The sequence below is a fragment of the Triticum aestivum genome, chromosome 1A, assembly GCF_018294505.1.
Source record: "Triticum aestivum cultivar Chinese Spring chromosome 1A, IWGSC CS RefSeq v2.1, whole genome shotgun sequence".
NCBI classification, from domain to species: Eukaryota; Viridiplantae; Streptophyta; class Magnoliopsida; order Poales; family Poaceae; genus Triticum; species Triticum aestivum.
The window spans coordinates 106,672,194-106,694,411 of NC_057794.1; positions in this window are offsets into that span (position 1 = coordinate 106,672,194).

Consider the following 22,218-nt stretch of genomic DNA (forward strand, 5'->3'; position numbering starts at 1 on the left):
TCTCATGTTTCTTTCTGTTGTAACAGTACTAGCGATATGCGTAGATGTTTCTACTATATGCGAGTACATGCTCTGTTAGATCGTAACCAGTGTGTTATCAATGTTGTCAATGTCATGCTCATGATTTATTCATGGATTAATTTAATCAGAAAACTGCCTATTTGCTTATCAACACACACACAGGGAGCGGGGGGGTACCTGCGCTTGGAGGGGAGGCTGGCCTCTCAGGCGTCCAACCGTGGTGAGGAGGAGGAGCTTTAGGAGGAACACATGGATGACGGTGGCCTCGAGCAGAAGAATGGCGACGATGACGGATCTGACGCCAACTTCTTCACTGGCTCCGACACATATGCCGCTATTTCATACCTTCCCTCCTCAATTTCCTTGGCGTGAACCACTCAGCCAACCCCAGCCGCTGCCACCGTCATCGCCACAGTAGCCATCTCTCTCTCCATCTTCGTGCGGAGAGGTGGAAGAGGAAGCCGAGGTCGAGCGCACACACGAGAATAGGCGTTGGAGGCGGTGGTTGTCGTGGCGGCGGCTGCAATGGCGGTGGCGGCTTCCATCTTGACCTCGTTCGCCACGGCGACCACCATCTTGACTGGCCTCTACGGTGATGGGTCCATGCTGGGTGGAAAAAACCAACCAAACTCTGGTCTACGCGGCCGCCAAGTCCAGCACCGGTGATGTGGGCGATGCAGCGCTGACAGTACAACTAGCACTTGCGAGGGGACAACCTTGTTCGCACCCAACTCACTCAGAGCCGGTCTCCGAACGCTTACTGCGTCATCCAATTTGCATGCCGCCGCTGGCCCTTCTAGTACTGCAGCCTACAAGCCACCTTTGAACTGATGCGAGTCACAAATGACCCAACGACCAAAGGAGCAAGCACAGTACGATTTCACCTCTTTCAATCAGATGGTTGGTTGAACACCTGGTAAACATTCTCACCACTACAGCACTGGTGATTCTGACGGTCGTGCGCACAACAAACATGTACTCCCTCCGTTCCGAATTACTTGTCTTAGATTTGTCTAGATACGGAGGTATCTAGCATTAAAATAAATCTAGATACATCCGTATCTAGACAAATCCAAGACAAGTAATTCAGAACGGAGGGAGTACTACACAAAAACGGTACAGCGGCCACTCTGTATTGCCGCTGGATTGCTAGCTAATCCCTTGTCTGAAGTTTTTCTATCATCTGTTTTCTTCGGTACAATCATCAAGGGGGAATTAATATACTGAAAGGAGCTGCTATTGATAAAAATAATATTCACAGTGATAGGTTATACTGATCAATAACGGCCAGCTCAATTGAAATCATCAATAGACTACACATATAAAGTAAGTATGGGTCTGTCCCCTAGTAGAAAAAGGGTCAAACGTAAAGCACATTAGTGCCGGTTTGAATTTGAGCCGACACTAATGTGTACATTAGTGCCGGTTCCAACGGCTAGCCGGGCCGCTCTCATTAGTACCGGTTCGTGGCGAACCTTTAGCACAGGTTCGTGTCACGAACCGGTACTAAAGTGAGTGGTGGCAGGATGTTGTCAGTCCGGGGCCCCTCCAGCACCTTTAGTACCGGGTCGTATCACGAACCGGTACTAAAGGTCGTCCTACATAGACCCTTCGTCCACCCGAGCTCGCTCTGTTCTTCCCCTTTCCCCTCTCCTCTCTGTTCTTTTCCCTCTTCCTCTCAAGCTCATCACACATTTTGCCCAAGATTTGAAGGCCCCCATCCATTCAAATGATCACAAAGGTTAGAAACTTTTTCCTTTCATCTCTCATTGCTAGATTAGCTCGTGCAATGCTTTATATAGTGATTGATTTTTGAGTTTAGTAATTTGGGAGGAATTATATATATGTGCTAGTATTTGATTTATATGCAATTTGAGGTCAAAAATAACACTTAGTTTTGCATATGTATGTGTGGTTTACTTAGTACCTTCTAAATCTCTGTCGTAACCACCGTTAATCGCTCGCAACGTCCCGTCGCCGGCACCACCTTGTGGTGAGCATCTTGTTCATGAAGTTTTATATAAAAAATTGATGTTTGTGTCATTTGGATATATAGTTACTCGTATAATTATCTTACCCATACGTTGTTTGTTATACATAGTGCCATGGTTTTGATATCCGTCCCCGTCGGCCCTCGTCCGGGTTATGATTCGGATGTGGTATATTCTCTTTTAAAACTATTCATTGCATTTCGTGTTTATGACAAATTATGCCCATCAAGTTGACATAGATATTTGTATGTAGGAGGTAGTTGAACCGGAAATTCCAACCGACCCTATTGTCGAGAGGTTAAATTTAGTTGAAAGAGAAAACGAGGATTTGAAGGAAAAATTGAAAAGAATTGAGGGGGAGAAGATGGAATTGGAGTTGCATGTTGCCGATGTCGTCGATGATCATAAGATTAAGATGGAGAAAATGCGCTTGAAGATTAGAAAGATTAGAAAATATGCCATTCATGGTGAGGCTTGGTATCATTATGCTATTGGATCAATTGTTACCTTAGTTGCGATCTTGATCGCATTTGTTGTTGCATTTAAATTCTTTAGCTAAAGAGTTATTTGTTTGTTGCATTTAAGTGTTGTATGATCTTTATGTATGAACTTTATGTATTGTATTAATTTCATGTTTTCGGTGTTGTGTATTGAAGATGAGCCGGCAATGGATGTACGATGACCGATGCTCTCCCCAGTTCATTAATGGCGTGCATACTTTTCTGCTTGCGGCTGAGGCAAACAAGCGAGCGGATGGTTTTATGCATTGTCCATGTGCTGGCTGTAAGAATGGTCGCAATTACTCTACGTCAAGAACCATTCACGTCCACCTGTTTGAGCCTGGTTTCATGCCCCACTATAATGTTTGGACCAAGCATGGAGAAAGTGGGGTTATGATGGAAGACAATGAAGAAGAAGAGGACGACGACAGCTATCCTGGCCATGGGTTTCCTGAATACGATGATACAACAATAAGGGAAGAAGCTGAGCCGATAATGCGGGAAGAAGCTGAGCAGGCAATGCAGGAAGAAGCTGAAGAAGAGGCATCGGATGAGCCCGTTGATGATCTAGGTCGGACCATTACCGATGCAAAGAGAAACTGCGCAAGTGATTTGGAGAAGAAGAAGTTGCAGCGCATGTTAGAGGATCACAAAAAATTGTTGTACCCGAATTGCGTAGGTGACAAGAAAAAGTTGGGCACCACACTGGAATTGCTGCAATGGAAGGCAGAGAATGGTGTATCTAACAAAGGATTTGGAAAGTTGCTATTAATGATAAAGGATATGCTTCCAAAGGACAACGAATTGCCCGAGAGTACGTACGAAGCAAAGAAGGTTGTCTGCCCTCTAGGGTTAGAGGTGCAGAAGATACATGCATACCCTAATGATTGCATCCTCTAACGCGATGAGTACGAGGATTTCAACACTTGCTCGGTATGCGGTGCATTGCGCTATAAGATCAGCCACGATGACCCTGGTGATGTCGAGGGCGAGCACCCCAGGAAGAAGATTCCTGCCAAGGTGATGTGGTATGCTCCTATAATACCACGGTTGAAACGTTTGTTCCAAAACAAAGAGCATGCCAAGGCGATGCGATGGCACAGAGAAGACCGTAAGAAAGACGGAAAGTTGAGAGTACCCGCTGACGGGTCGCAGTGGAGAAAAATCGAAAGAAAGTACGGAAAGGAGTTTGCAGATGACGCAAGGAACGTATGGTTTGGTCTAAGCGCAGATGGCATTAATCCTTTTGGGGAGCAGAGCAGCAACCATAGCACCTGGCCTGTGACTCTATGTTTGTATAACCTTCCTCCTTGGTTGTGCATGAAGCAGAAGTTTATTATGATGCCAGTGCTCATCCAAGGCCCTAAGCAACCCGGCAACGACATTGATGTGTACCTAAGGCCATTAGTTGAAGAACTCTTACAACTGTGGAATGGAACAGGTGTACGTGCGTGGGATGAGCACATGGGGGAAGAATTTGACCTAAAGGCGTTGCTGTTCGTGACCATCAATGATTGGCCTGCTCTCAGTAACCTTTCAGGACAGACAAACAAGGGATAACGCGCATGCACGCACTGTTTGGACGATACCGACAGTATATATTTGGCTAATTGTAAGAAGAATGTGTACCTGGGACATCGTCGATTTCTTCCGAGCAGGCATCTCGTAAGAAAGAAAGGCAAGCATTTCAAAGGTGAGGCGGCTCACCGGACGAAGCCTCGCCACCGTACTGGTGCTGATGTACATGATATGGTCAAGGATTTGAAGGTGACATTTGGAAAGGGTCCTGGTGGACAACCTGTTCCGAATGACGCTGACGGACGCGCACCCATGTGCAAGAAGAAATCTATATTTTGGGACCTGCCCTATTGGAAAGACCTAGAGGTCCGCTCCGCAATCGACGTGATGCACGTGACGAAGAATCTTTGTGTGATCCTGCTTGGCTTCTTGGGCGTGTATGGGAAGACAAAAGATACACCTGAGGCACGGGAGGACCAGCAACGTATGCACGAAAAAGACGACATACATCAGGGTCATGCAAGCTACGCTCTTACCAAAGAAGAGAAGGAAATCTTCTTTGAATGCCTGCTTAGTATTAAGATACCGTCTGACTTCTCGTCGAATATAAAAGGAATAATAAACATGGCAGAGAAAAAGTTCCAGAACCTAAAGTCTCATGACTGCCACGTGATTATGACGCAACCGCTTCCGGTTGCATTGAGGGGACTTCTACCGGAAAATGTTCGATTAGCCATTGTGAAGCTATGTGCATTTCTCAATGCAATCCCTCAGAAGGTAATCGATCCAAAAATCATACCAAGGTTAGAGAATGATTTGGTGCAATGTCTTGTCAGTTTCGAGTTGGTGTCCCCACCATCCTTCTTCAACATCATGACGCACGCCCTAGTTCATCTATGCGAAGAGATTAACATTTTGGGTCCTGTATTTCTACACAATATGTTCCCCTTTGAGAGGTTCATGGGAGTCTTAAAGAAATATGTTCATAACCGTGCTAGGCTAGAAGGAAGCATCTCCAAGGGCCATGAAAATGAGGAGGTCATTGAGTTTCGTATTGACTTTATTCCCGACCTTAAGCCGATTGGTGTTCCTGAATTGCGGCATAAGGGTAGACTGAATGGAAAAGGCACGCTAGGAGGGGAACAAATAATATGTATGGATGGACATTCTCTCACTGAAGCACACTACACAGTTCTACAGAATTCCGCCTTGGTGGCTCCGTATATGGATGAACACAAGAATTTGCTACGCTCCAAACACCCGGAGCGGTTTGATGACTGGATTACACGTGAACAAACCAGGAGTTTCGCCAGCTGGTTGCAGACATGTACCATGCATGACACCTCTATTGAAGATGACCTGTACTTGCTGTCCCAGTTACCATCTTCGAATATAATGACTTTTAAAGGGTACGAGATAAATGGTAATACATTGTACACGATCGCCCAAGATAAGAAGAGCACCAACCAAAATAGTGGTGTCCGCTTTGATGCAGAAACCAAGACGGGAAAGGAAACATATTATGGTTATATACAGGACATATGGGAACTTGACTATCGACGTGGTTTGAAGGTCCCTTTGTTTCGGTGCAAATGGGTCAATATGACACGAGGCGGCGTAACGGAAGACCCGCAGTACGGAATGACAACAGTGGATCTCAACAATCTTGCGTATGCAGATGAACCATTCGTCCTAGCCAATGATGTGGCACAGGTTTTCTATGTGAAGGACATGTCTACCAAACCAAGAAAAATAAAAGATAAGGAAGCGAATGCATCATACGATGAGCCAAAGCGGCACATAGTTCTTTCTGGGAAGAGAAACATCGTGGGAGTGGATGACAAGATAGACATGTCAGAAGATTATGAAAAGTTTGATGAAATTGCTCCATTCACAGTGAATATTGACCCGAGCATCCCATTAAATGATGAAGATTTTCCATGGTTATGGCGCAAAGGGACACACGCGAAGAAAAAGTTTCACACCCAAAGATCTGGGATGTGATCGGCTTCACTATCATCACTTTCTTCAATGTTTCACACCCAGGAGGGAATCTCTATAATAGTTAGGGTAGTTATGTGTTTTGGTATTTGAAACGTGAAGAAATTTTATGTGCAAACAAATTCTTTCATGCCTTTACTGATTTTTAAAGTTAAGTTATTCACAAACTAGTGATTCACACTAATTTCAAATAATTCAAAATTTAAACTATTCAAATTTGAAAACTACAGGCACTAACAGAAAGTTTGTAATTTTTTGTACCTAAAGCAAAAATATTCACAAAGAAACTCTAAATACACAAAAAAACAACTCAAAAATAAATAAAGCAAAAAAATAAATAAAAGCCCGCCTACTAGGCCAGAGCGGCCTGCATACGACTAGAAACCCAACCTGTTGTTGGGCCAGGATGCAGGCCCGCAAAGGCCCAATAGGACCACAGGGCAACACAGAACATGTAGGCCCAGTAGGCCTGCTTTGGAGAGGAGCTCGAGAGAGCAACCGCACGGGGGTTATAAACCAGTGCGGACGCCCCTCGGCTAGCGAGGTGGGACTAAACTTGCCGCACCGCACCTTGCCAGCGCACCCTCTTTAGTACCGGGTGGTGGCACCAACTAGTACTAAAGCGGGGGCCTTTAGTACTGGTTGGAGCCACCACCAGGTACTAAAGGGGGTGTGGTTCCCGCTGCTTGCTCTGGCCAAAACAGGCCTTTAGTACCGGTTGGTGGCTCCAACCGGTACTAAAGGTCCATCCTATATAACTAAACACTTCAAAAATTTCAATTTCTCATCTGCTTCTTCTCCTCTGCCCCGTCGCCCGCCGCCCCCGTCTCCATATCCCTCGTCGCCGCCCCGCCCCCGTCGTCGCCGCCCCGTCGTCCCGTCCCCGTCGTCCCCGTCATCACCGCCACGCCGTCCCGGCCCGTCCTGCGTCGTCCCCGTCCCCGTCATCGCCGCCCCGTCCCCGTCGTCGCCGCCCTGGCCCGTCCCCGTCGTCGTCGCCCCGTCCCTGTCCCCGTCGTCGCCATCCCCGTCGTCGTCGCGCCCGTCGCCGTCCCCGTCGCCGCCCCCCATCGCCTCTCGCCTCGCCGGTGAGCACACACACACACACATACATTTTTTTAGTTTTTTAGTTATAGAAATAGTTATAAAAATGTTAGAAATTTTTATTTTTTTTAGTTATAGAAATAGTTAGTTATATAGCATTGTTAGAAATGTTATAGAAATGTTAGAACTGTTAGAATTTTTTTTTGTTTTTTAGTTATAGAAATAGTTATAAAAAAGTTAGAATTGTTAGAAATTTTTTTGTTTTTTAGTTATAGAGATAGTTATAAAAAGTTAGAAATTTTTCTTTTTTAGTTATAGAAATATTAGAAATGTTATAGAAATGTTAGTTATATAGCATTGTTAGAAATGTTATAGGAATGTTAGTTATATAGAAATGTTAGAAATTTTAGTTATCAAAATCCAATCATTAAAAAATGTTACTTTTTGCGGGCATATAGCTAGTATATGTTCTCGACGATGCCCGGCCCGCATCCTCACCGTCGACCCGTCCGCGACGACGTCCGGCTGACCCATGTCCGGGACTGGGCTCCGGCGGGCTGGCACTGGGAGGTGCTGCCTGGAGGGGCGCGCCGCTTGATGAGGAACCCGGCCCCGGTCGTCGACCCTGATCTCGTTTGGTGGCGTTCGCGTGGACCAGTTTCGGTGCGGAGGGAGCCGGCCCCACCGGAGGTGGTACGTCGTCGTGTCAGGGAGGAGGACGAGCACGTCCATCGCTACATGGTTGCGTTAGAGAGCGGAAAGTTCTCCAATACCTGGTAGTTTCTTCAGGGATCTCACTTCAGCTATGATCCTGTGAGGGTTCCTTCTCTTTAGGTGTCCACCGCCCGCGCCGCATGATTCGACGATGTATTGGAGATTATATATTATTCGAGACGATGTATTCGAGATTATATTCGATGATGCTTATTATGTACTATGATTGATTCAGTTTTTCCTTATTAATTGATTGCATCCATGCATTGTAATTTGAATATATTTCTTTTGGATTAGTTAAACAAAACCTATGGCGGACAATACCGGCAGAGAGGGAGAATAGGCCCTGTTCAATATCATACGCAATCCTCGCGGGCCAGATGATGATCAGAATGAAGAAGATTATGACGGCTCCGAATATCTAAACAACACCGGGGAGGGTGATATGATATTCGATCGCGACGACCGAATTGATGAAGTCATGAACTATGAACATGACGACGAAAATGTTGATCTTGAAACAACAAAGACCGGCGAGGTATATATATTTATATAAGCAGGCATCTGGTGATCATCACATGTTTTAAATGACTTGAAGATATATTAACGAATCGATCTTTCTTCTTTCAGCCATCCGGATCGAGCAAATCTTCAGGCAACAGGACGAAACGAGGCCCGAACAAAAAGTTGAAGGAGGGCGTAAAATACAATGTTGAGGCAATCAGACCTAATGGTGAACCATTAGCGCCTAAGAAGATTGCGGACAAGTTCATTCGTCAATGCGGAGTTCTTGTGAAGGACCAACTCCCGATCTCCCTTCAAGAATGGAGAGAGCCAGCAAAGCCACGTACAGGAGTTACTTTTGTCGATGACAGACAAAAACATTTGCTTTGGGAAACGCTCATGTCACATTTCACCCTACCAGATCATTTCACAGATGCAGATGTGGAGAAAGTCAAGGACGCTGCTCTTAGGAAGATGGCGGTTGCATTCAAGAACCACAAGATGAGTGAATGGGCCAAGTACGTCAAGGGAGGAAGGAAGACTCCAGTATTCGAGGGAATACTAGAGAAGCAAAGTGCTCATTGGGACGATTTCGTGAAATTCAAGGATTCGGAATTATCTAAGGAACGGTCCAGAATAAACAAGGCCAATGCCGCAAAAATGATAAGTTCCATAAGTTGGGGCCAGGTGGCTATGCAGTGGGAATGCCTAAGTGGGATAAGTCTGAGAAAGAGGTGTTGGATGCATGTGTCCCTCCAAAAACATTGAGCTGGCCCCCCAGGTGCAGGACTTGGTTCTATGCGCATGGAGGGGAGTTAGACCCGAAGACAGGCAAAGTTTCGAAGAAGGCATGTCTGGACGGAGCCGAAGATAAGACACTTGTTGCAATAGAAGAGGCTCGATCGGGGTTGTTCGATCCCAACAGAGAGAACGACGAGCTTACGCGTGCCCTGGGAAATCCTGAACACCCGAGAAGAACACGAGGCATGGGCGCTATTCCGTGGTATGAGGGGTTTTCGGACTGGAACGCCGACTACAGAACCCATGCGAGAAAGAAGATTGCGGAGGAGAAGAAGAGGAAGATGGAGGAGGAGCAGAGGAAGCTAGACTATGAACGCCTTCAAGGCCTAGAATCAGCGCACGCGGACTTGGCAATCAAATTCCAGCGGCAGCAGGAGCAGATCGACTCACTTAGCCAGCAAAGGGGGTCTCAGCAGCTAGCGGATGATCCACCAATGGATAGCACCGTCCCATCCATGCCGAGAAGCAGCGTGGGTTCCGCCCCGAGCGACGCATTGCTGGATAGCTACCCAGTGGATGACATCATGGAGAACACTAACTGCGAGCTACACTTCAAAATGAAGAACATATCCATGAAGGTGGCGGACGCCCTTGCTTTTACAAATCCCCCCGAGGCAACCTTCCATTGCAACCCGATTCCAGCGGGCTATACTCGTGTCTTGGTTGATGAGGTGGTGGACCAATATTCGGGGCTAGAGCTTGACATTCCTGGAGGTGACGATGAGCACACACTAGGAGAGGCCAACCATCGTATCATCCTATAGAGAAAGGATTGCATCATCTTTCGAAGGCCACCGACACCGCGTCATCCGACTCCTCGTCATAGTCCGCCATCGAGTCAGCAGACTACCGCTCCTCCAAGTCCACCAACGCATCAGGCCACTCCTCCTCCAAGTCCGGCACAGCTTCAGGCCACTCCTCCTCCAAGTCCGGCAAAGCGTCAGGCCACTCCTCCTCCAAGTCCGGCACAGCTTCAGGCCACTCCTCCTCCAAGTCCGGCACAGCTTCAAGCCACTCCTCCTCCTCCAACTCAGCCACGTTAGCCGTCTTCGCCGCCTCAGCAATCACGGAAGAGAGCCGCCTCAGCTATGGTGCGTAGCGGTACAAGTCGAGGTAGTACTGGAGGTACAGGTGGAGGCAAGCGATTTCAATATGGTCCAAGCCTCGTGCCTCTTCCGCAGAGGCCTTACAACAAGTCCGAGGAGGAAAACGTAGCCATATCGAAGGCCGAGGTGGAAGCCCATTTTGCACCAAAACCGCCACCGCCGCCAAGGGAGAAAGTGCTTGTGGAAAAGATTGACCACTTCATTCGTATGGCTAGACCACCAGCTCCCAAGCCTGTTGACACAGACTATGAGCGCCACATCAAGAAGTTAAATCGAGCACGTCTACAGAAAGAGGTGAGCTCGAGCTCGAGCAAATTAGCTGGCAAAAGGAGCGGTAAAACCGTTCCCCAGCTGGGAGAACAGGCGGCGCAATCAATCCCCCCGCTTGTTGTGCAAACAACACATGAGAGTAGGCGCGCCCAATATTATTGTGGGCAAACCATTAACGTTTCCGGGGTGGGCGATGTGGTAATAACCGAGGAGCATATTGCGCAGGCTGAATCGATCGGGATCACTGTTGGACAACTCCTCGATATTGAGCCCATGTCTCCGACTAGAGAGGAGGAAATAAAACGGAAATATGCCCGGGGCCAACCTTTGGTCGAGCCAGAGGAGGTCAATAAGCTCCCAACAAGAATGTATGAATTGCATCAATGGTACATGGACATTACCAAGATTTCCAATCGAGAGTCCCTCATGGTGAATGTCAACAAGGAGCATTACTACCATGAGAAAGCTGTGACCGTTGAGTATTCAGAACTATTTCAACTATACAATAAAGACGCACTCGACAAATCTATCATCAGTTGCTATTGTCTGTAAGTGATTTCTTTCTGTAATTTAAGTCTCAAGCTAGCTGTAGTGATCATTTTGATCAATCATTACCTGTAATTATCCTCACTATATTCTTTTATGTGGTATTATGCAGGATGAAGATTTATGAAATGAAAAAAGGTGGACGCTATGGCATTGGGTTCGTTGACCCAAATACCATTAATGAATACACATGGAAAATAGATCCATATCATGAAAAAAGTGTAGAGGAAAGCATGCTACAGTTCTTCAAGGAACTCAAATACAATAAAGATATACAACTTCTAGTGAGTCACACTGTCTTGTACTACAAATTCTGTTTTTCCCTACTAGCTATAGCTACATGTTTTTGCTTACATATGCCCGCTTAATTAAGACATGCAAACGTGTGTGCATGCAGATTTCACCGGATCTTGTTAATCATTAAAGTTGATGAAGAAACAGTTGAAGTACTAGACTCACTACTTAAGAAAGCAAGTGACTACACCATCGTGAAGGGGATAGTCAACAGGTAATTTCAATCATTATTAACTATATCTCGGCCTATTTAATTAGTTCATCATTTCCTGATAACAACTATTTAATAACCCATTTATTCATTTTCTTTGTCGGCGGGCAGGGTTTGGGCAAAGTTCATCAGGGCCACTCCAGGCCCATGGAAACAAAATCTGAAATGGTATCGACCCAAGGTAAGTAATTAAGTAGTACTAGCTAGCTGTCATCTCTTTAATTATCATGCTTGATTAATTATTATCTAATCAAATTCCATTCTCGTAAAGGCCCTCAAGCAGGCGCCGGGGAATGATCTATGTGCATACTACGTTTGCGAGAACATTCGCATGATGGCGTCCGAAAGGAGCAAATCTCAAAGACAGGAGTGGGTACGATATCGATTGTCAGAACACTATTCACAATTTTTACACCATTATCGATATCTAGTCACACAACTAATACACATGCATATTGATCTCCTTCTTAACAGTTCAAAGAGGTGCGGGACAAGCTCCTAGCACAGGACCGCATAGAAGCAATTCAAGAGGAAATAGCGGGATTTTTGCTCGACCAGGTCATAGATCCCAAAGGAGAATACTATTACCCGCTACCGTCCGCATGAACCACTTTCAATTGTTATCGTGCTCCGAAGGCACCAATTAGCTAGGCTAATGCCACTGGCTCCGAAGGCACCAATTAGGAGAAATTGTATATATATATATATATATATATATATATATATATATATATATATATATATATATATATATATATATATATATACACATGTGTGTATATATGTGTGAATTAATTAATGGTGGTTGTGAGACATTCAATTATATATATATATATATATATATATATATATATATATATATATATATTATGATCGGTTCTACTAGAAATTCTATTTATATATATATATATGCATAACGTGTACAATATGTAGTATCGTAAAATACCAGCAAACGAAAATAATTAAATGGAAAACACAAAATTAAATGAAAAAGAAATCATAAACCCAACCCCCCCCCCCACACACACATTTTAATATCGGTTGGTGACACCAACCAGTACTAAACGTCTCCCTGCCCCCGAAGCTGGCTCATGCCACGTGGTTGCCCTTTAGCATCGGTTCGTGCTGAACCGGTACTAAAGGGAGGGGGGGCCTTTAGTGCCCACACTTTAGCGCTGGTTACCAAACCGGCACTAAAGGGCCTTACGAACCGGTGCTATTGCCCGGTTCTGCACTACTGGTCTAGGACTCAGTTGCACCTGATGGGAGAACAGGCATGTTTCGCTGGACACTTGTTGGAGTGTATTCGGCTTAGTTGGACCGGGCTTCTTACTTTGTGTATTTTGAGCTGGGCCGCGCACGGGCGTGCATGTGTGTGTGCGCAGACAGGTACACAGCAGTGGGTGAAAACGTATGACGATAGTGATACAAACCTCCATACAGACTCGGTTAACTAAACGCGGACCAACTAATTGTTGCGCCCGGTAGCTGGCTAGGCCGTGTAAGTTTTTTTTTCTTGAGGGAGGCTAGGCCGTGTAAGTAGTACTATAGTTAAAAAGCCCATGCCCCCTCTCTCCTTGGGGAACACATCCTCCACCAAGCGAACCACTGCATCTTTCGTTGGTTTTCCCCGTCACCCCACCAGTAGTGCGAAATGGCATCAGTGATTCCCTTGCGAATTTTTTTCCGGGAATTTGAAAACACTCATCGCATATGTAGGGATGGCTTGGGCCACCGCTTTGATCAATGCTTCCTTACCGCCGTAGGACAGGGTGCCCTCCTTCCACCATTGATCATTTTCTGGATCCTCTCAATGATGTGCTTAAAACAGTCAACACGATCCACCCCAATCATGGAGGGGAGACCCAACTATTTATCCGAGAGTGATTCCGTCATGATGTTCAAGATTTGACACACTTCAACTTTCTTGTCTACGTCAGTATTGGGGCTGAAATAAATTGATGATTTTGCTGCACTTACCATCTGTCCGGATGCCAAACGGTCATCAAGGATTCTTTTTAAAGTGTTTGCATTTTCCGCGCCAGCCCTCATCAAGATCAACGAATCATCAGCAAACAATAAGTATGAAATTGTGCGCAAACAAGTCTGGAGACTTATTGAGCATAATGACTCATTGTGCGCAAGGATGCTCCGATCTAAATACTATCCAACAGGAGAATTGCACAATTGTGGACTGAAGAACGGCGCCTCCTTTGTATGGCAGAGCATATGGGCGGGAGCTCAAACATTTAGGAAATGATGCATTTGGAGGGTTGGCAATGGCCTAAAATTAAATACTCACTCTGTCCCGAAATACTTGTCCAAGGAATGGATGTATCTAGATGTATTTTAGTTCTAGATACATCCATTTGTATCCATTTCTACGACAAGTATTTCCGGATGGAGGAAGTATATGAGAGGACTGCTGGATTCCTAATATGCTCTGCCATGGCGATGGTTGTCGTGGCGGCGGCTGCAATGGCGATGGCGGCTTCCATCTTGACCTTGTTCGCCACGGCGACCACCATCTTGACTGGCCTCTACGGCGACGGGTCCATGCTGGGTGGAAAAACCAACCAAACTCTGGTCTACGCGGCCGCCGAGTCCAGCGCCGGTGATGTGGGCGATGCAGCGCTGACAGTACAACTAGCACTTGCGAGGGGACGACCTTGTTCGCACCCAACTCACTCAGAGCCGGTCGCCGAACGCTTACTGTGTCATCCAATTTGCATGCCGCCGCCGGCCCTTCTACTGCTGCAGCCTGCAAGCCACCTTTGAACTGATGCGAGTCACAAATGACCCAACGACCAAAGGAGCAAGCACAGTACGATTTCACCTCTTTCAATCAGATGGTTGGTTGAACACCTGGTAAACATTCTCACCACTACGGCACTAGTGATTCTGACGGTCGTGCACACAACAAACATGTACTACACAAAAACAGTACAACGGCCACTCTGCATTGCCGCTGGATTGCTAGCTAATCCCTTGTCTGAAGTTTTTCTATCATATGTTCTCTTCGGTACAATCATCAAGGGGGAATTAATATACTGAAAGGAGCTGCTATTGATAAAAAATAATATACACGGTGTGATAGGTTATACTGATCAATAACGGCCAGCTCAATTGAAATCATCAATAGACTACATATATAAAGTAAGTATGGGTCTTTTTTTGATATGAAAGTAAGTATGGGTCTGTCTAGGACTCAGTCGCACCTGATGGGAGAATAGGCCTGTTTCGCTGGACACTTGCTGGATTGTATTCGGCTTAGTTGGACTAGGCTTCTTACTTTGTTTGTGTATTTTGAGCTGGGCCGCGCACGGGCGCGCATGTGTGTGTGCGCAGACAGGTACACAGCAGTGGGTGAAAACGTATGACGATAGTGATACAAACCTCCATACAGACCCGGTTAACTAAACGCGAACCAACTAATTGTTGCGCCCGGTAGCTGGCTAGGCCGTGTAAGTTTTTTTTCCTTGAGGGAGGCTAGGCCGTGTAAGTAGTACTATAGTTAAGCCCATGCCCCCTCTTTCCTTGGGGATACACATCCTCCACCAAGCGAACCATTGTATCTTTCGTTGGTTTTCCCCGTCACCCCACCAGTAGTGCGAAATGGCATCAGTGATTCCCTTGCGAATTTTTTTCCGGGAATTTGAAAACACTCATCGCATATGTAGGGATCGCTTGGGCCACCGCTTTGATCAATGCTTCCTTACCGCCGTAGGACAGGGTGCCCTCCTTCCACCATTGATCATTTTCTGGATCCTCTCAATGATGTGCTTAAAACAGTCAACACGATTCACCCCAATCATGGAGGGGAGACCCAACTATTTATCCGAGAGTGATTCCGTCATGATGTTCAGGACTTGACACACTTCAACTTTCTTGTCTACGTCAGTATTGGGGCTGAAATAAATTGATGATTTTGCTGCACTTACCATCTGTCCGGATGCCAAACGGTCATCAAGGATTCTCTTTAAAGTGTTTGCATTTTCCGCGCCAACCCTCATCAAGATCAACGAATCATCAGCAAACAATAAGTATGAAATTGTGCGCAAACAAGTCTGGAGACTTATTGAGCATAATAACTCATTGTGCGCAAGGATGCTCCGATCTAAATACTATCCAACGGGAGAATTGCTCAATTGTGGACTGAAGAACGGCGCCTCCTTTGTATGGCAGAGCATATGGGTGGGAGCTCAAACATTTAGGAAAGGATGCATTTGGAGGGTTGGCAATGGCCTAAAATTAAATACTCACTCCGTCCAGAAATACTTGTCCAAGAAATGGATGTATCTAGATGTATTTTAGTTCTAGATATATCCATTTGTATCCATTTCTATGACAAGTATTTCTGGATGGAGGGAGTATATGGGAGGACTGCTGGATTCTTAATAGTTCCTCCAGGAAAATTGTGACGCCTCGAGGAAATAGAGTCCTTACTCGTGTCAATGAACTTATTAACCCAGCGTCCGGGGAGTGGGATGAATAGCTCATCAAAGATAACTTCTGGCCCATCGACGTTGATCGGATACTACAGATTCCCTTGCACCAGGGAGACACGGAGGACTATGTGGCATGGCACTTGACAAAGTCACGTAATTTTAGTATTCGATCGGCTTACTATAAGAAGTGGGAAGATTTTTATGGAAGTACAAATCACAGCTCTCTCTCAAGTGCTTCAGTTACCCATCCGATTTGGAAGAAGCTATGAGGTCTAAAAGTGCAAAGCAAGATGAAAATCTTTGTATGGCAGGCATTACACAATGCCATTCCTTGCTTTGGCGTTCTGGCAAATCGCCACATCTCGACATCGGCACAATGCCCAGTATGTAAGCTGCATTCGGAGGATGTGGCACATGCGTTGTTTGGATGCACGAGAGCCGGCTGATCTGGTCGCTCCTTGGTCTCCATGAAATGATATGGACAGCGAAAATTCCAGGCAGATCGGGAGCGAAGTTTTGGAGTTCCTACTGTGTGATTCATCAAACCAACAGAGTTACTCTGATGTGATTGAAATACCAAAGATGATTGTTGTGTCCTCTTGCTATATTTGGTGGCAGAGGAGACAAGTAGAAAAGGGAGAGGATGTGCAGAGTCCTGAATGAACAGCCCAAGCAATACGAGTTGTTGCTCTAAATGTTGTTCGAGCGGCAACATAAAAGGCAGCTACCCCAAGGACTAAGAGCAACTCTAGAATACCCCGCATCCCGCCGGCCCGCAAAACGTGTTTGCAGTTCGCGTAAAACCGCTTTTGCGGGACGGCGCGGGCTGGCACAGATGCAGACCCCCCAAACGGATCCGTAAAAAAGTATATTCATGGAATATGTTTTTTTACGGGTCGGCTATGCGGGTTCTTCTTGGACACCGCCATGACGACCCGCAAACAGATAAACTGCAAAGCTCGCATTTGACATAGGAATTCACAAACAAGTTCAAATTCAAACGAAATAAACAGTTTTACACGCAAATAGAAGCCGAGTTCATTACGGCTAACACAAAAGAGGGCCCTGCAAAAGGTTTGTGCCCATGTTCGGCATCATCTTGATCGATCTTCACTCCGCGCCATCAAGTCCACCTTGGAGTTCATCGGCGCCACCGAATTCACCTTCGGCGCTTGTTCCAACTCCCACACCGAAATCATCCACATTGCCACCATATGGAGCGGAGAAAACATCACCGGAACTATAGCACGGACCGGCCGACACCACCATTCTTCTCTTCAAGATTTCTCTCCTTGCCATATCATGCCATGTTTTGGTGAGGTCGTCCATGTCATTGCGGTTCATTGAAATGAAATTGTTCTCTTTGACGAGCAACATGGACATAGATTTGTTTTAGGCGGCGGGTGCTCTTCTCTCCTCGATGGCAGCTTTGCGCAGCCCCTCTTCCTTGAGCAACTGCCACTTTTCTTGCTTCTCCTTCGCCTTCTTCTCGGCCAACTCTTTCTTGATCTCCAACGATTTCAACAACATCGACTCGTTGGATTGCACCATGGCATCAATCTTCTCCCTCAAGCTTGATGCTTCTTGCTCTCTCTTCATCTTCTCCTTGGTCTTCTTGTCACCATCGGTCTTGTGCAAATTTCTTGGGCCATCATCATCCTCATCTTTATCCATGTTTGTAAGTGAGCCTCTCTTTGGTGGGGATTCTTTGTCGATCAACTTCCACTTCTCGCACTTTTGGAGCAACTCCCAACAATGCTCTAGTTTGAAAATTTTGCCTTCCGAAGCTTCCATGTCCTCGTATCTATGTTGAGCAATCTTGCCCTACACAATGTGAACAAAGTGATCCAATCATTTCTCATGATGCAATATGATGATGCACAATTTGAACAAAGGCAAAACAAACTCACATAGTCGGACTCCACGGTGCCACTTGGAGGTGCATTGCGTACTTGCTCCAAGCAAGCTGCCCAACGGCTGCACATAGGCTTGATGTTCTTCCAACGCCCTTGAAGCGACCGAAATGTGCGTGGAGTCCTATTGGGATGCTTTGCCATAATGCGGAAGTATTGATCTTTGATCCTTTGCCAATATCTCTTGGAAGTTTGAGAAGTACCCGTGCATGCATCAAGAGACACCGCACTCCATGCTTGAATCAAAGCTTGATCTTCCAAGATCGTGTAGTTCTTCGATCTTATGCTTTTCCCAGTTTTTGCTTGCGATTGCTCAAACGCTTCCGCTTTGATCTCCTCCAATTCGTCCGCACAACCATGATCATCCACGCCGCCCTCCGTTTCATTGTACTCGAACGGTTCGAAAGGGCTTGATCAATGTTAACCGCGCTTGTGTCCAACAAGTTCACGAACTCAGTTGTTGCATTGCTCAAACCACCGCTATAGCGAACGATAACAAGTCACACGCTATCGAGAATAATGGCGAAAAATGAAAGGGAACCGCCAAGACCGAAGACGCATACCTTCCGGCCATTTCATCGAACACCTCGCTCGCGGGGGGAGCGGAATTGTTGAAAGGCATCGACGGAGCACCTCCTTGCGGCGGGATGGAGTGAGAGGTTGAAGAAGGTGGCTTCTTTGAAACTGGAACCTTCCTCCACTTTACACCCGCGACCTTGCCGACCTTCTCCGCTGCCGGCCGAGATTGCGCTGCCGCATTGGCGCCCGAAGCATGGGCCATCTCGGCGGGGGCGGCCGAATTCCCGCCCTGCACGACCACGTTGCCCTGCCGCTTGCGGGTAGGCGCGGCGTGGGCTTGGGCGATGGCGGCAGGGCCAACATGGCCGGCGACGAGATCCGCCTGAGGGAAAGGGGCGTGCTCGACCTCGACGGTGACGGGGGACAGCATGGGGTCGTCCATGGCGGCGAGGGACGGTCGGGAGGAGCAGCCGGAGCTTGCGGAGTGGGGGCAATGGTGGCGGAGGGTGCAGGGAGCGGGAAGGGCCGCGCGGAAATGTCCCTCCCACCAAATCTCGCGCGGGATAGGGATTGAGCTCGGGTCGGCCTCCCAGCCCGTGAAGATAGAGGTTGGGGAGAAGATTTGCCACGCCCCGCAAAAAAATTGCGGTCCGGGGCGGGATGCGGGGTCTGCTTGTGCAGATTTTCTGGCCCCGACCCGCAATTTGGCGGTTATTTTGCGGGACGGGGCGTTTTGCAGGGTCTTCTAGAGTTGCTCTAAGAGCATCTCTAGCAGACCCCTTAAAATCGCAAACTGCAAAAGTGAAATACGGGTTGGAAAAAATGCATTTTAAGGGTTCATTTTAGCTGCAGCAGAACAGATACTGTAAAACAAACTGTAAAATTGGAATAAAGAGCTCCTTCCTCTAGTCCGGCCGTTGCCGCCCCTTCCCCCAGCCGGTCATATCCAACCCCATCGGCCGTGCCCCATCACCCACAGGCCATGCCGCGTCACCCGTCGGCCGCACCCCACCCCTGTCGGCCGCGCCCATCCTCGCCGGCCACGCCTCGTCGCCTCCGTCGTCCACGCCCCGCCGCCTCCGCCGTCCGCGCCCTACTCTATTGCCAACCGAGTCGTGCCCCTTTGCCTGGAGCGCCGGGAGGATTTCGGAGGCCGGGCTGAGGTCATGGGAGGCCACGGCTATGTCGAGCTCATCCAATTCAAACCGACGGCGATCGGTTGCGGCGCCTAGCGGCCTTTTCCAGTGTGCGGTGATGAATTCCGATGAGTTTAGGGCGGATTCCGGCAAACTCTACGGCGGCGTGTTTGCTCTGACGAGGTTTGACCGGTATACGGGGCCCCCTAGATTCGGCCTTCCAACCTCCAAAGATTAGGGTTTCGGGTGTGCATTTGCGGTGACCCTTAAAAAATTTATGGGTTGGACCACTTTTACGATTTCTGTTCTGGACGCTTTTTTTGCCCAAAACTGTAAAACGCAAAAAAATTACGGGTTTGACCACTTATGCGGGGTCTGCTAGAGATGCTCTAATACTTGGAAGAGACCTTTCGTTGGCCAACTAGTTTTGAATACGGATACCTCCTTTTTAGAAGAAGACTACTCTGGGTCATGTGGCGCAGTTGTCCGGGACGGCGCAGGTTTCTTTATTGCGGCCTCCACAGCGAAATTAGAGCATGTGGGCTGAAAGTACATGTAGTCCCCATGTGTGGTTTTGGTAATTGATGACAATCCTAATGGACTAATGTTTGCATTGAGTTATACATTTGAAGGAAAGTTCCATTTCCAATGCATGAAGAATATTGGATGAACTGAAGGATGTTTATTCCATGGTGATGCAAGAAGGAGATAGAATGGATTCGAAATGAATGCCATATACATATTGTTGTGCATGCATCAAAGTTGAGCTTGGTGATTGAATCAAATACGATCAAGATGAATTCCATGTGATGGACAAGATGTGATCTATATGGAGTTCATTAAGGATCTCAGACGTTATCATGCTCAGGCTTATGGGTTGAACCATGATGGATCAAGATCTTGAGAGAATGATTAAAGAGAAGAATTCTACATATGCTTGAAGATAGGATCATTATGAGCTCATATGTTGAGTCATGGATTAGTATGTCTTGAAGCAAGTAATTCAAGTGAAGAATTCATTATGTCTCTCAAGATACTATGTTGGAGCATTAGAACAAGCAAATGATGTCCAATATGATATTCAAGGAGAAACTTGATATGGTCATGGTGAATTAAGATATTGGTTATTATGTCTTGAAGAAATGAAGCATAGTGAAGATATCAATAGGGCCTTCAAGACATCAATATTAATCATGGAGCAAAGCTATATGTTGACCAAGATGAAGATCAAATTTTGACCTCTAATATGGTCAAAACACAAGTGCATATCATGTGCCACATGAGATCTTGTGGTATGGTAAGAATTTATCAACTGCGCTTTGTGTATTAACCCATACTATGTGTTGTCTATGTTATGTGAGTTAGGTAATTCTCATGAGCTTGATGCTCATCAAAGGATGTCATCAAGTAATTAATGATGATGTACAAGTGAAGATGAATGCAAAGCAAAGCTTCCCACATTGTGTATGGGGGAGCTACTTGAAGACTTCTCCAATGTCTTGCCTTCAACTTGAGCCATGAAGAAACATCAATATAAAGCTCAAGTGAAAGGATCTAGTCAAAGGTATTAGTTCCTTTGGTTTTAGATGTGAGGATCGATGACCATCGAAAAGGATATATGCTCAAGAATGAGTTTCCGGAAGCTATCTAGTATAGTTCTTTTATGATTCTTGAGTTATAGGGATCCCACACTATTAAGAGGGGATCAAAGGGGTTAGTGATGGATTTGCTCAAGTCAACATCTTCTATTTCTACTTCCTCACATCATATTCCAACATAGGCATATTTCACTCCTATCCAATACAAATACAATATGCTTACACATCTACCAAAGTAAATCCATAGCCAAATAGGTTTCCCAAAGTATATGATCTTAACTTTCCGTACTTTGCACCCTCTATTTTGGTTTATCTGAAGGAAATATGCCCTAGAGGCAATAATAAATTTATTATTTATTTCCTTATATCATGATAAATGTTTATTATTCATGCTAGAATTGTATTAACCGGAAACATAATACATGTGTGAATACATAGACAAAAACAGAAAGTCACTAGTATGCCTCTACTTGACTAGCTCATTAATCAAAGATGGTTATGTTTCCTAACCATAGACATGAGTTGTCATTTGATTAACGGGATCACATCATTAGGAGAATGATGTGATTGACTTGACCCATTCCGTTAGCTTAGCACTTGATCGTCTTGTTTGTTGCTATTGCTTTCTTCATAACTTATACATGTTCCTATGACTATGAGATTATGCAACTCCCGTTTACTGGAGGAACACTTTGTGTGCTACCAAACGTCACAACGTAACTGGGTGATTATAAAGGTGCTCTACAGGTGTCTCCGAAGGTACTTGTTGGGTTGGCGTATTTCGAGATTAGGATTTGTCACTCCGATTGTCAGAGAGGTATCTCTGGGCCCTCTCGGTAATGCACATCACTCAATCCTTGCAAGCATTGCAACTAATAATTTAGTTGCAGGATGATGTATTACGGAACGAGTAAAGAGACTTGCTGGTAACGAGATTGAACTAGGTATTGAGATACCGATGATCGAATCTCGGGCAAGTAACATATCGATGACAAAGGGAACAATGTATGTTGTTATGCGGTCTGACCGATAAAGATCTTCGTAGAATATGTAGGAGCCAATATGAGCATCCAGGTTCCGCTA